At 40.7% G+C, this 13,925-nt stretch overlaps 1 long non-coding RNA gene across 1 annotated transcript; it reads left to right on the forward strand.

Moving 5' to 3' along the window:
- Window positions 1-1,259: 1,259 nt before the first annotated feature.
- LOC115611024 lies at window positions 1,260-13,535 on the forward strand. The gene is made up of 3 exons (XR_003992436.1): window positions 1,260-1,344; window positions 7,658-7,661; window positions 13,526-13,535. It is a non-coding gene; the product is annotated as an uncharacterized LOC115611024 (long non-coding RNA).
- Window positions 13,536-13,925: the final 390 nt, after the last annotated feature.

Raw genomic sequence — 13,925 nt, forward strand, 5'->3', positions numbered from 1 at the left:
TGTCTATAACTACCTCTGGAGCCTACGGGGACCATTCCTAAAATGACCCCACACATGCAGAGAGGCAAATCAGTCACTGGTCTATTTCAGTGGGCTACCTTAGAGATCTGGGGCTCTCCATGGGACATGGGCATCCCTTGCTGCTTCCTTCTTCGTCCCTTGGAGATGTCCATTTCTTCTCTTCCTCAACTTGCACTCTTCCCTCTTCTAGCATACTTTGCCCTTACTTATTGTCACTGCACACATAGCCTGCGTATCCTTTTTCTCCTCTTCCTTCTCATCCATAGCCACTTGATCACCTCCCCTACAGAAAGGCAGCTCTGTTCAGAGGGAATGGAGGAGGACCAGCAAACTACTCTTACGTTGCAGAACATACTTAGAGCATGGGCAGAGATGCCAAGAAAAAAAAAAGCTGAAAAATGAGACAACGTACCAAAGCAAGGCACCTGTGAGCTCTACGTCAGCAAAGTATGTTACTGGTAGGCCTGAACTAGCATCTATACCTCTGCCTGCAGAACTATTTCAATACACTGGGGTGATTGATTTATTATCTTCTTGCAATGGGATGTTTGTCTTTCAGTCATCAAGCAATCTGTGCAAAATATTAATTTGTGTAATCAAAATTTTAATTACTTCAAGTAACAAAGTTTAATTAAATTATAATTTAATCTAATCACATTTCAATTAAAATAAAAAATTCATTTTAATTAAATGTTTTCTTTTTCATTTTACAGCATTTGCAGAAACACTGACAGTTGTAAGTCTTTCTCTGAGATCATGTTAGCAGACTGTTAACTGTAAACAAAAGACAAAGGAAAGCACTTAATAGTTTTAGTTATACTTAGATTTTCCTAGAAGAATAACTTGAACAGAAATCTAACCTTTAGATTTTTAAAAAAACCAAACATTTCCTTGTAAATACTTTTCCAACCTCTGCAACTGGAAATGTAGCACTGTCACTAGAATTGTTCAAATCATAGAATCATTTAGGTTGGAAAAGACCTGTAAGATTGTTGAGTCTAACTGTTAACCCAGCCCTGCCAAGTCCACCACTAAACCATGTCCCTAAGCACCACACCTACACATCTTTTAAACACCTCCGGGGGTGGTGGTTTCTGCAAAGTTTCTGAGGATGAACTCGATCCCTTCATCCAGATCATTGATAAAGATAATAAAGAGAACTGACCCCAGCACTTAGCCATGGAGAACACTGCTTGTGACGGGCTGCCAACTGGGTTTAAGTCCATTCACCACAACCCTTCGGGCCCAGCCACCCAGCCAGTTTTTAACTCAGTGAAGAGCACACTCATCCAAGCCATGAGCAGCCAGTTTCTCCAGGAGAATGTTGTGGGAAATGGTGTCAAAGACTTCACTAAAGTCTACGTATACAACATCCACAGCTTTTTCTTCATCCATTAAGTGGGTCACCTTGTCATAGAAGGAGATAAGATTAGTCAATCAGAACCTGCCATTCACAAACCCGTGCTGACTGGGACCTACCACCTGGTTGTCCTGTACATGTGACAGTGCTCAAGATGATCTGCTCCATGAAAGGTGGAGGGTGGTGAGGTCTATTTATAAAATGCCTCAGTTATTTCTTCCAAGACTGGTATTAGACATAAACAGGCAAAGCATCACTGGGTTTTTTTCACACGTGAAAGACCAGCACATTTCTCTCCCTGCATGGCTCGGCTCAGCTCTGCTCACCCAGGCAGTCCAGGAGAGAGCAGCTCCTTTCTGTTCACTTCCAGATATCTCTTCCCAAAATTCCCCAAACACACAAAGAACTAACATCCAACCTGCAAAAAACAATAGCAAAAGGAAATAGTTTCCATGAAGCTTTAACAGGATTTACAGTTGCAGCTGACAAAGACTTTTGCTAATGAGAAACAGCATAGGGAACTGATTTAACACGTAAAATAAGTATTTTCTACACCTTGTATATATGCAAGTCTCTTGCCCTCAGGCATACTGTCAATGAATGCAACTGCAGCTCTGTCATGACAACCCTACATTCAATACCACCTTTGTCAGGGGAAAAATGTTAAGGTTTTCAGGCAACTGTAATAGCAGGACATTGCTTACAAGCCCCAAGTCTAATTATGGCCAAAACAGCATTTGAAGATTTAGCTTTAGTTTGCACTATGCTTCTTATCTGGCCATTAGCAAGTATTTAAATCGAATTAATTAGCTACTTGCAAGGTCATTTCAACAACTTTTGCAACAAAGCCTGGTGAGTTTTTGCACATGCAGGCTAAATGGCACACACAGATCAGCCTGCCAGCAGTGAAGTGTGCAGCATTCAGCCTCAGTGACTGAGCTATTCGGTTAGCTCCTCAGACTAGTGAGCCCTTTTGTCTATGCAGAACTACATATAAGCAATCCCTTTCTATATTCATTCTAATCACTTTATATTTAGGGCTCGGACTGTAGAGAGAAGCAGCAACACAATAGCAAGGTGGAGGAAGGCTGGAGAGAAGGGAACTGAATTTTTGCTGATAACTACAAGCTGGTATCTTTTTCCCACCAAAATGATGCATTTACCTCTGAAGGAAGCTATGTTTCAGCAACACAGCCAAGCCTAATGAGGTTGCTTTTTGAAAACAAATATTCTTAGTCGAAAGATAGCATTTCTCTCAGGTGCATGATTCTTTGTCAGAAAGAAATTTCAGCTCTGTGCTTCCTTCATAGCTAACAGCTGCATTAAACAATTCAACCAATACCATAAATTATACAATTAGCAATCTATTGTGCTTGAGCCAGTCCTAAATTATATGCCAATTTGTAGCTTGATTGGGTAGTTTGCATAATTAACACATTCTAAATCCTATCTTTATTCACAAAGTTGCGACAAAACGCAGACCAAGAATTACTTAATGAAGATCATGAACTTCTCAAATGTATTTATTAAACTGTTTACACAAAAATCATCAAAAAATCAACAGGGGAAAAAAATCAGGGAAAAAAAGGAATAGGCCTGGTACTCCTATGAATGTTCACATAGTTCTAATAATAATACAGCAAAATAAAAGACGGCATGGCATATTCAAGCATTACTGCATGCGTGCCCAAGGAGGCAAGTCGCAGCCTGTAGTAGCTGAATCAAGAGTTACAGCATACTGCCAATTAAAAGTAAGAAAAGAAAGCCACACTTTGCCATAGGATTCTACACTATTTTTTTCAGAACTAGTATAGGCACAAGGATTTTGATAATGGAACTTTGTCGTGTTATGTTTGGTAGTGGTAGATTAGAAGTTGTGTACCAGGGGAAAACTAACTCTACCTGTAATAGGTTCTAAAGTAGCCATTACCACTCGGAAGAGAGTAATGTGCTCTGGAGAGACTATATGAAACTATATGAAACGTCAGAAACTACTTAAAGAAGAAAATGTTCTCTCACTGCATTCATCTGTGGCTATATTCAGAGACTTTTTTTTTATTCCTGAAGGCAATAGTGAATTACAAGAGACATCAAGACAGCACAGGAGATGCAATGAAGATCTATTAAATCATGTAACACACAGGGAAAACAAAGAAGAGATGATTATTCCCTTTTCCTTAGCACAGAGGAAATAAATAGTCAGAAATCAATCAGGTTATCAAAGCAGCAGGCTTAAACCCAACACAAGGATATACATTTCCAACCTCTGCAAAAGCTCCAAAGCATATCTTCATAAAAAAATAAACTGATCAAAGTCACATAGTATTAGTCTTCTATATATCTTAAACATAACACATATTCAACTGTCATTCCGGATTTCCACACTTGGAGAGGTTCCTGAAGGTACCTTCAGGGACCCTATGCATAATTTCTTTTATTCCTTTCAATGGCTTTTGTTACTGCCCATTTCTGGACATAGGGAACCTGGCTATAAAGATCATTATGGAAAGATTTTGTGCAGTGACTGGCTCTGGTGTAGACACAGCTATAAGTAATGCTCTTAGCAGTAGAACTTACCCTGGTTTGGAGAAGAAAAAGAAGACAAGTTAGAAGGGACGCTGGAGCTGCTTCTCTCCGGTAGAGAGCTTCTTCACATAACAATGCTAGTGAAAGAATTTTATAGGCTAAATTTAGCCTATTTTTCCATGGTCATGGTGATGTAAGAAAGCTACAAATTAATATGTGCTGGCAACAAGACATTCAGAAACCTACAAGCTTGTCCTTGGCTTAACAGTGAGTTCACCCAAAATAAGAACAGAAACAGCATTATATATTTCTAATTGGTCACAATCAACATTACATATGTGAAACTTGACATTCCCAAACTATTTGATCAGACTTTAAAAAGAGCTTGAGCTAAAATAAAAATCCACTGAGTCCATTTGTTCTGCAGAAAGAGGCAGTGAATTATCTGAATTAATGTTGCCATTGTGAGTTCTTTACTGAAGTCTTTTAAATAAGTAAGCCATTAAACTAGTTCCCAAAACCATCTATGATGTCACATAGAAATCAAAAATGAAAAGTTCTGTGACCAAACCTTATGCTTATATACTGTCATAACAGTCTGTTTCTGTCTGTGGCCTCCCAGGTACCTGGAGGTTTGCACAGGCGTACATAAGAGAAGTGACTGAGCTTGAGTTTGCACATGTGTGCCTGTTCTCCAGGCAGCTTACATCAAAACAGGTGACTTTCGTCACAGGATTAATTAAAATGAAAGAAAATGAGCCTTTCTCAAGACTTTTTATGAAGTTCTTGTTTTAAAATATCTTATTTTGTTATTTGCTTAAAGAGCTTTTAAGACAATATTGCCTTATCTGAAAGAGCTTGATAATGAAAGGAAGAAAACCCATTCCTTTTTACTAACTCCTTCCATCAACTGCAAACAGATTCCAGCTTATCTATTCAATGGATTCCACATTTGGATGGGTTTTAAAAACAGACACAGCACCAAAATGCAAAAATCAATGTACCAATTTAAAAGTACCTTAGAAGCAAGGTAAGAAGCCTTTAAGTGCTAAACACTGTCATGCACCATACGGTGTGGTGGTTTAAGCTTGCACAGAGCACTCACATAGCATTTGTTAATCTCAGGAGTGCAATATCAAGGCAAAGTTGTCTGAGTGCTGCCAGATACAGTAAGTGAGGCAGCAAGCAGCCAGAGGCCTTGTTCACAGGCATACCCAGCAGCATCAGTCATGCCCTAGTTTCTTTCTTTCAGCCTTCTTAATTCTACAAGTTTTAACATTTGATAGGCTAGAAGAAAGCAAACACCATTGCAGGCCTTTGTGCACCCAAGCACTGTACCAGCAGTGCTTTGGGTTGCAGAACAGGACCTGGTCTCTGAAGGAGAAGGGAAGTTTGAGCTGCTTTTAGATAAATTAGAGTCCAAGAAGGAAAAATATAATATATACCATTTTCCTTTATGCTGGCCTTTCTTTTTCAAATATTTTATTTCTAAAAAAAGATCTTCCCTCCTCCCTACTTATACAGTAGGAAGGAAAGTACTGACAATACAATTTCTGTATAGAAAAGGAGAAAAATGCAGTAATGCCGCTTTATTTACAGTGAGTAGAGTTGATAGTCCACACTCCTGGCACCACAGGAGAAGACACCATCACATGCACTAGAAAGCAATGGTAAACACAGTAATGGTGAACTGGAAAAACTCCAGTGCCTCCTACAGATGCCACTTAAACATCCCTTTCCCAAGTGTGAGCTCCTGACCTGGCCTAGCTCTTCCTCAGGGCTTTTCCCCTGAGGTCAATGGGTTTCACCCACCTACTGCCCTGCACTGAGCACAAGGGAAGCAAGGATACTTTGCTGTTTGGACCATGCCAGTGTAGCTCATTTCCTGACCTCTTCAGGAATATAACTGTTCCCACCAACCTTGAACAAAACTGTTTCTACTTTCAGTACCTAATCGTGAAAAGCAAAACTTCCATATCTTGGCGAAAGACTACATTTATATGGGGAGCAGGAGATTCTGGCTGGTGTCTAGAACTACCAGCCTATGCAGAGTTACTTTCATAGTTACTTTTGTAATTACTTAAAATAAGCACTAGAACCACTCCACAGCAAGCAGCCGAATGACTGCTCTATTGAGACCAATGGGTACACTTTATTCCTAAACTGGTTTTCTTTTTCTGATTCCAGGCGGGATTTTTTTCCAGAACTGTGTCCTGTCCAGCAGTGTGTACTGATCCTGCCCACAGTGTAGAAGCCCATGCATAGCAAAACAGCCACACCAGGCCAGAAAGAGGCAGCTCTTCTCCAGTGCTTGCTTACATCGACTTTGCTTATATTTTTTTCCAAATTACCACTTTAAAGGATGCCCATTTTTCTTCTTTGGTAGAAAGAACAGGATGAGGTGGAAACTCAGTCTGAGTACTCTACGACAAAGCAAGTGATGGGAGCTTCCTGTCTCCTTGGTTTTACTCATGGAATAACAACCTCCACATCCACCACCTCCCCCCTTCCAAAAGGCCTCAGAGTAGGCTTGCCAGACATCCCAAATAATAATTTTTCATGTTTTCTACTTCTCTTATTTGAAGGCTAATCATCTGTCCCCTCTGCTCCAGGATGTCATGTCTATATACCCGCCAGCTGTTCAGCAGAGACCTCAGAGCCTCAGGACTGCTCTACAGCGCTCTCCTGGAACTCTCCATGCTACTGCAGCCCAGCTGGGCTGAGTTGCAAAGGAAGGCAGAATAAGGCCAAAACACATATCATCCAGAGCCAGCAAAATTATCAGTCCCAGTAAAAAAAGGGTCTTTTAAAGAGGAGCACCCATTTTCTGTGTGGGTAACTGCATGAGAAAGAGGGATATTTCTGAAGGAACTGAGGAGCCTGATGATATAAGAAATACCAAACTGGGTATTCAGAAGCTTGTTGCTTCTGTTGTCAATTTTTGGTATCTTCATGTATCTAAAAATATGGCCCTCTGTCAGCTCTCAGAGCTGCAAAAGAACCAGAATCCAGCTCCAGCTCTGACAAGATGACAAAGGTGGCTGCCACCAGTTTTCAAGGCTGGGCCTTCTGTTATTTTTAGCTAACACTTTATGGCTGGTTGATATAAACTCATAAATAAACCAGAAAGCTTTCCTAGCAGAGCACTGTAAGGAGCAGGCTGTGGTGCCACAGCTCTGGACTTGCCAGGAACCTCCTGGGTTCTGTGAGGCAGCACAGAGGAGAGGGGCATGTTTTATTACACATGCAGGCTTAAGCTAAGATTGAATTACCAGTGTGTTCTCTAAACAGATGTTTAACTTAGCTTATAGCTACCTTTGCCACATGGGCAAATCCCAGGCAGAGAGCCACACAGCGTTGTGCTGTCCTGCCACTTGCAGACTGCTGCAGCTAGAGCAAGGTTCGCTTTTGCAACTTGCTTCGCATGTGATTTCTTCCATAAGCTAACCAAGGCTTAAGAGGTAAAATATTTTTTATATTTCAGGGATTATTTACATAACCAAAGGAAAATAAATCTCATAAGGAGGAATCTTATTGTGAAGGGTCAAATCTTTAATTTATTTTCGCAGTAGTGAAATCCACGGAGCTAAGCCAGCGTAGACCAACTGAGTTTCTGTCCCTGCATGTTTAATAATGGAGGTAAAGACCTGGTCCAGAGCTTTATGAGACAAAAATGTTTTGTAATGCAAAACAGACCAGCTCCATACAAATGTTCCCAACATTGTTCTTATTTCCATAGCAGACATTTAGAAGAGTGCTGCAAAATAGTGTGACTTGAGGAATCTTTATTAGAATTAGAACAAGAAAAAACAAACAGAAAACAACCATTAATGTCCAGGCTAATTTTCAAAACCTCTTTGGCAATTTCCTCTCCCCTCCTTCTTACAAATGTGGGAACAGTTAACCACTCAGGAAGAACACTTTATAAATTTGGAAACCTGAAGAATTCTCCTGTAAGACTCAACCCACATTAAAACAAAGCTATTTTTTTTTTTAATCTTTAATGAAGGGTAAACAATATTTTGTGTGACAAAATATGAAACAGACTTTTCTCTCCCCTCACTTTAGTCAGCTGAGATTTTAAATAGCTCTTATAAAGTGTCATGTAACAATCAGGCTAACGGCACTATAGTAAAAAACTAAGGAAAATCTTTCTAACTTTTTACACAAAACACACTAAGAAACCCAATCTGCCAGAGATCACCCCTTATATCTCCTCTGAGGGATGAAACGACTTTGTTACAGCTACAAGAAGTCAGTGCACTAGTGATCTTGTCAGCCAGAGTAAGACTAACTAGAAACGTCTTCTGTCTTCGAGCCAGCAAGGCTCTCCAGCCAGCGTGAGCCCTGCTGCCCACTGCCCTGCTGGGAAAGGAGGTCTGTGAATCTCGGAGGCGGCTAGGTCAGAAACTTGTGACTCAACTCCATTTCTCAGCTTTCCTTGCAGCTCAGGTAACTCCCTCCCACCTTCCCCGCCCCCCTCTCGTACCTCCCTCCAGACCCTTGACACCGGGCCTGTCTGGTCAGACTATATTCACGTATGAAACCATCTACTTTTTGGTGGAGTTACACACCCTTCATCAGAATATCTTCAAGGGATAAAGCAAGCCTGTGTTCAAAGACCCCAGCTGTGACCATGAACTGACCGGTCCTCCCTGCAGTAACTGCAGCAAGAACACAGAGATACTGTGCAGTCTGTGGATATTTTTAGAGGTGCCAAGAAAAGCAGAAGGGACTAGCATCTGCTGCCTAGAATAAGGGATCTGGTGGCTCAGACAGCAGGTGTCTTAGCAGATTTTTGTCCAAAAGCGTGATAAAGATGCAGTGAGCTGCCTGCCATGCTCACACACACCTATCCATAGTGTTGTCTGCACTTGAGAAGCTCTTTAGACCCTTCAGAAATCAAATTCTGTGCAACGCTTGGCAAATACAGAGCTTCTCAAAACCAACCAATATCTTGCCTAGTATAGTGTTAAATCAGGCTTTTTTTGGTGAAGTATTAAGTTGAACATGTTAGGATTTGTTGGGCTGATAAGGGCAAGAGAAGAGCACAAGTAGAAAATGAAGTTTAAAAAATACAAAATCAAACAAAAAATACAGGTTAAAAAATTTAAAAGCATCTGTCTCTCTCTCTGAACTGCACAAAGTGTTTCAGCATAAGCACAGCATGGAACAACTTCTTGTTCAGATGTCTTTGCATCTTCTTTACAACCAGAAAAATGTTATATATGAATGAAAAGATCCTTTTTGACCAACAAAAACCACGGCCAACATAATCACAAAAGCTGGCATTTTCCTGCTGTCCTGTATCCTCACACACACTAGTTTCTTCTTACCTGTACCACTGTTTTATCTTGGGAAGCTAAAAGAAACAAGACCCATAATGTGGATGTAGATCAAACATCTTTACTACATGAAAAAGTGAACACTCTATCCCTATTAAAATTCAGCAGGGGTGATATATCACAAATCTTGCAGACTTCTGAGAAAATTTACGTTTGCGGAAGCTGACTTCTTTTGTAGCCATGAGGAAGGCTTTTCACAAAAAGCTCACTTTAATGTCATTATTACCACTGAAAATATTTCCATGTTCCCCTGGGATGACTTTATTGCATGTTATCCTGGAGACAAAGATTGCAGGACAAACTTGACGAATCCAGACAGCACTAAAAGTAAGCGGTTGACGATTTATCTGCTGGGGGAAATCCAGCAAGTCCTAGACTTGTTCACTAGCCCCAGACTAGGACAGCTCATCAAACTGCAGTACTTATAACCAAAGTTGAAGCTCAAACATTTAAAAATGTGTTTTGGAAGCACTCTGTGTACACTGAAATTCTTGGACTGGATTCAAAAGTTGTATTTGAAACTGCCATCTCCTAATTAAAACAATATACTCCTAAATGCTCACTTCAAATGATACCTTAAGCACATTTTGTGGATTGAATTTGTTTAGTGAATGGAGATGATGATAGAAAAATTTCCTCACAATTAATATTCATTTGTTTGAATGTCTAAACAATTTTACAGTCTCATGTTTCCTTCAACAGCCTGATTAAACCGACCCACAAATACTAAAGTTTGGGGTACAGTTTATTTAATGTCTTCCAGATTTTTGGCTGCATGATTCTATAAATGCTGGGCTGATACTGAATGGAAGTTTCAGTGTCTGAATCACTTGAAGTTGGTCAAGGCTTTAATAAAAACTTGAGAAGAGAAAAATAAATATTCACACCTTATTTAAAGGTGTTGAAGATTTTCACAATGAATTCCCTTAAAAAATGAATGCCCGACTACCCTAGAAACATGCAGAGTTTCAGAGCTTTTAAAGAGAAAACAATCTAGATCTATTCTGAGAAGATTTTCTTGTCTACACAGTGGTATATCCAACGGCTTTCACTGAACATGAGTTTGTTAACAACATTCTCCTGATAATGGAAATGTAATTCAAAATAAAATTAAATGTGAAGTTATATGATCATAAAGTCTACATGCAATGTTTCTGAGGACAACAATAACCATCTGACACCATGTATATAGGACCTCAGACAAGTCACCACTTTTTTCTGTGTTCTAGAATTACCACTGGAGATCAGCGGGTTATGGAAAATGAACAGATTTCTTCCAAAAGATTGTTACATTGTCCTCAGTGCTATCTCATAAGCAGTTCACCAATGAGGTAATTGATTTATGATCCAGTGTTGTCTGTTCACTTCTCTTACGTTGCAGGGTGTTTATGTGCTCTGTTGAAAAGATGTACCATGGCATTTTACATCAGTAGACGTAAATAAAAAATAATTAGCAGTTTAAGACTAAGGTGATCAAGAGCTTGTGCTGAGAAGACCATGGTGGCCATATAGAGTCACCTGGAAAGCTCTATACATTATACCAGAGACAGTGTGTGCATGGCCAAGCATGGCCATATTGTCAGGAACAGGAAACACAGGCTCTGTCTGCAGAACTGGGTATGCGCTGGGTTAGCAATCATCAGCTACAAGGACTAGTTGGGGTTCACAACAGATAAGCAATATTCACATTTAAGAGCTGCAACAGGAAAAGCTGGAAGGTTTTGAAGAAAGGAGAAAGTAAGGGTGTGAATAAGGCACTGTTAAGACCAATAACAGACTTCCACATATAGTCTGATACTCATACTTTAGATGCTGAAGAATCTGGAGACGGTAAAAGAGAAAGACAAAAAGACACACAGGACTTGAAGGCAGAAGAAAAATGTTATTTACTGAAAAGCTTAATGAGTGAAAACCAATTTATTTTATAAAAAAGAAAACATTCCATGAATAGCAGGATTCCTGATGCTTGAATTCATACAGATTTTTGGTGGAAAAGGTTTGAGAGAAACAAAACTGAAGAGAAACTCTTGCTAGTGTTGATGTCTCTTATGCCCCCTCCATTAGAAATGAGACAACACACGCTGCAGGTAGCCTGTAAATGCATTCACACTGACCAGCTGGTCCTGTGCTGCCAAACAGAGTGTGTGTCAGCTGAGCTCTCCCTTCTCTGAGTCTCTTCCCTACACCCAGGCCAATTTTTCATCAAGCCAGCATGAAGTCTCTTCTTTGAGACTCCTACATTCTTTCAGATATGTTTGAAATCAGCAAAATATTCCAAATGGGTTATGTAAGAAAAGCTGATGGATAAAAAAGAAGATCACAAATCTTATCATTGCAGGAGCCAGGTGCAAAATAAGGCTGACTTGATGACAGAGTGGACATGCATGTAGATTCACTAGGAAAAGGTATTTGGGACTACGAGCACTCTTCAATCTGAAAAAAACACAACACCTTTTTAATATGAAAAAGCTTGCCAAATTCAAGGCAGAAAGGTTGACTTCTTTTTAACAAGTGAAGGCAACAATTCAGCATGTGAACAAGTCACCGGAGAGTTGATTCTACACCTCTTTTGTGTCCAATGCTAGAGGCTTGTCTGAAAAAAACCCATATTTTAGACAAAGTGGATGACATATGATGGCCTAATGTAAACAGGACAAACAGTGTTCCCTTAGGACTAAAGCTTTATGAACCATTCCTCAGTGTGGCACAGCAACAGCAGACATCCACAAGTCATGAATGCTATCACACAACAGTCAGCAAGGACTCCATGAGTAGTCCTAAAGAGTGGGCTGAATGGACCAGATGTGAGCATGGATCTTCAACCAGCAGACTGCAAACTCTCTGAAATGCTTTTCTCTGCACTAGTAGCCCAAGCACCCTGCTTGGGTTCTTTGTCTAACAAAAGTCAATCATCCATCAATCTACACAGGTAAGCACAGCTCACACTATGCCATTGGAAGCAATTGTTGTTTCTAGCCATAAGTAATGCCTTGCACTTTCTATTCAGGAACGCGACAGCACTTCACAGCTGGTTGCACTGCTCTCTGCAGCAGTCATGCAGGTAAGGGCTGCAAGGACCTGGCACAGCAAAGCTCTGCATGTGACACCCTGTGCCAACCATGGTACAGGATCACCCTGTGTCCTCAAACAGGGTGCGGCTATAGCACGCAGGGAGAGAGAGTGTTTATTCCAGTTGGAATGGTCCGGCTATTTCAGCTCACACTTGCCCCTGTCTAAAAAGCAGCTATGAGACTGCAAAGTGATCAAGACCTCATTCTATGCCATTGTCAGAGAGGATGCCTATACCTGTGGAGCACTTCTGCAATTCCAGCTCAGAAGGACAAGTGCCAACCTCCAAGCCTCCATCTTCTCCACCACACGCTTCCTTGAGGGTCCAACAAATGCCTCGTCTTGCTTGGCTTGGGAGCATTTGCTACAGCATATCTGTAAGTGGAACATTTCCTCTGGGACTGTGTCCCCCTCCATCATGTGACTCATGGACCAGGCTGGGTCACTGCCTGCTTAGGCAGGGCTCTCAGCTAGGAGTGCCCCACTGCAACCATTTGCAACTTGCAACAAGCTGGGGTGAGAAGAGCTGAACGTTGGCAACCCGAGCGAGCTGGATTCCCAAAACAAACTTGCAGGATTTGGCAGAACTCGAAATACATTTTTCAACAGTTACTGTAAGTGTAAATGTTATTCTATCCACCCCCTTGAACTGTATCATCCTGGCCAGCCACCAGGCAACCACACCCACGCTCTTACTTTTACAGCTGCAGAGATGGGGTCAAGATCATCTATGTTCTATGTAACCCAAACCCTATTATTAAAGTAATTCATTTGCAAATAAATCACCCTTGTTATCCAGCTCCAAGTAAAGAAGGGATAAAATAAGATTTTGTGAGCCTGAGCTCATTTGCTGAATGCAAATCCTACTCCCTTCCCTGACCACATTTAAATAGGTGGTAAGAATTTGGTCACCAAGGCACCTCTCCTTATTCCATTCAACTCTGGAGAAACTGATACAGTAATCGCTAGAGGAAAACAAAAAGAAGAAAAAAAGGGAACCCCAAGGTGTATCAGGTTACATGAAAACAGAAAAGGTCAAAGGATCTTACAGCACTCAGAGGTCTAACACTGAGCCAGAACGTGACCAGGAACATTATTCCTTCTCATTTTCAGCATTACTTTTAGCCCAAGCGTGTGAGTGTAAACGTGGCTCCAGCTGAGTCAGGGTAACGCCCCACTGACTTTGATTGGGGTAGGATCTCAGCTGCTTGAAAACTGCTGAATGATTTCTGGGAGGAAACAAATAGTCTTATTTTCAGAAGCATGATCTGGCTTTAAATACTTAGGGGTCCAGTTCTGCATTCATTCAGGGTCTTGTGTCTGCCTCAACCAACCTGATCAAGAGTTGCCTGTTTGGTAGCATGGTCGGGTTTTTTTACTCTCTCCTTTTCCCTTCTTATGGATCCATATTTGGAAAGTTTTTCTGGATTTACAGGAGTGCCACCAAATCTTTTGAATAATAGGCCAGATGCATAACACATTTTCTTTGTCCTTAGGTAAAAAATTAATGTTTGTTTACTTCCATAAGTCCACACAGGGTTATGTTTTTTTCCAGTACCTTTTTCCCTGTTTCTGTAAGATACTGGATATGCATGAGAACTGCA

Source organism: Strigops habroptila, chromosome 7 (genome assembly GCF_004027225.2).
Source record: "Strigops habroptila isolate Jane chromosome 7, bStrHab1.2.pri, whole genome shotgun sequence".
NCBI lineage: Eukaryota > Metazoa > Chordata > Aves > Psittaciformes > Psittacidae > Strigops > Strigops habroptila.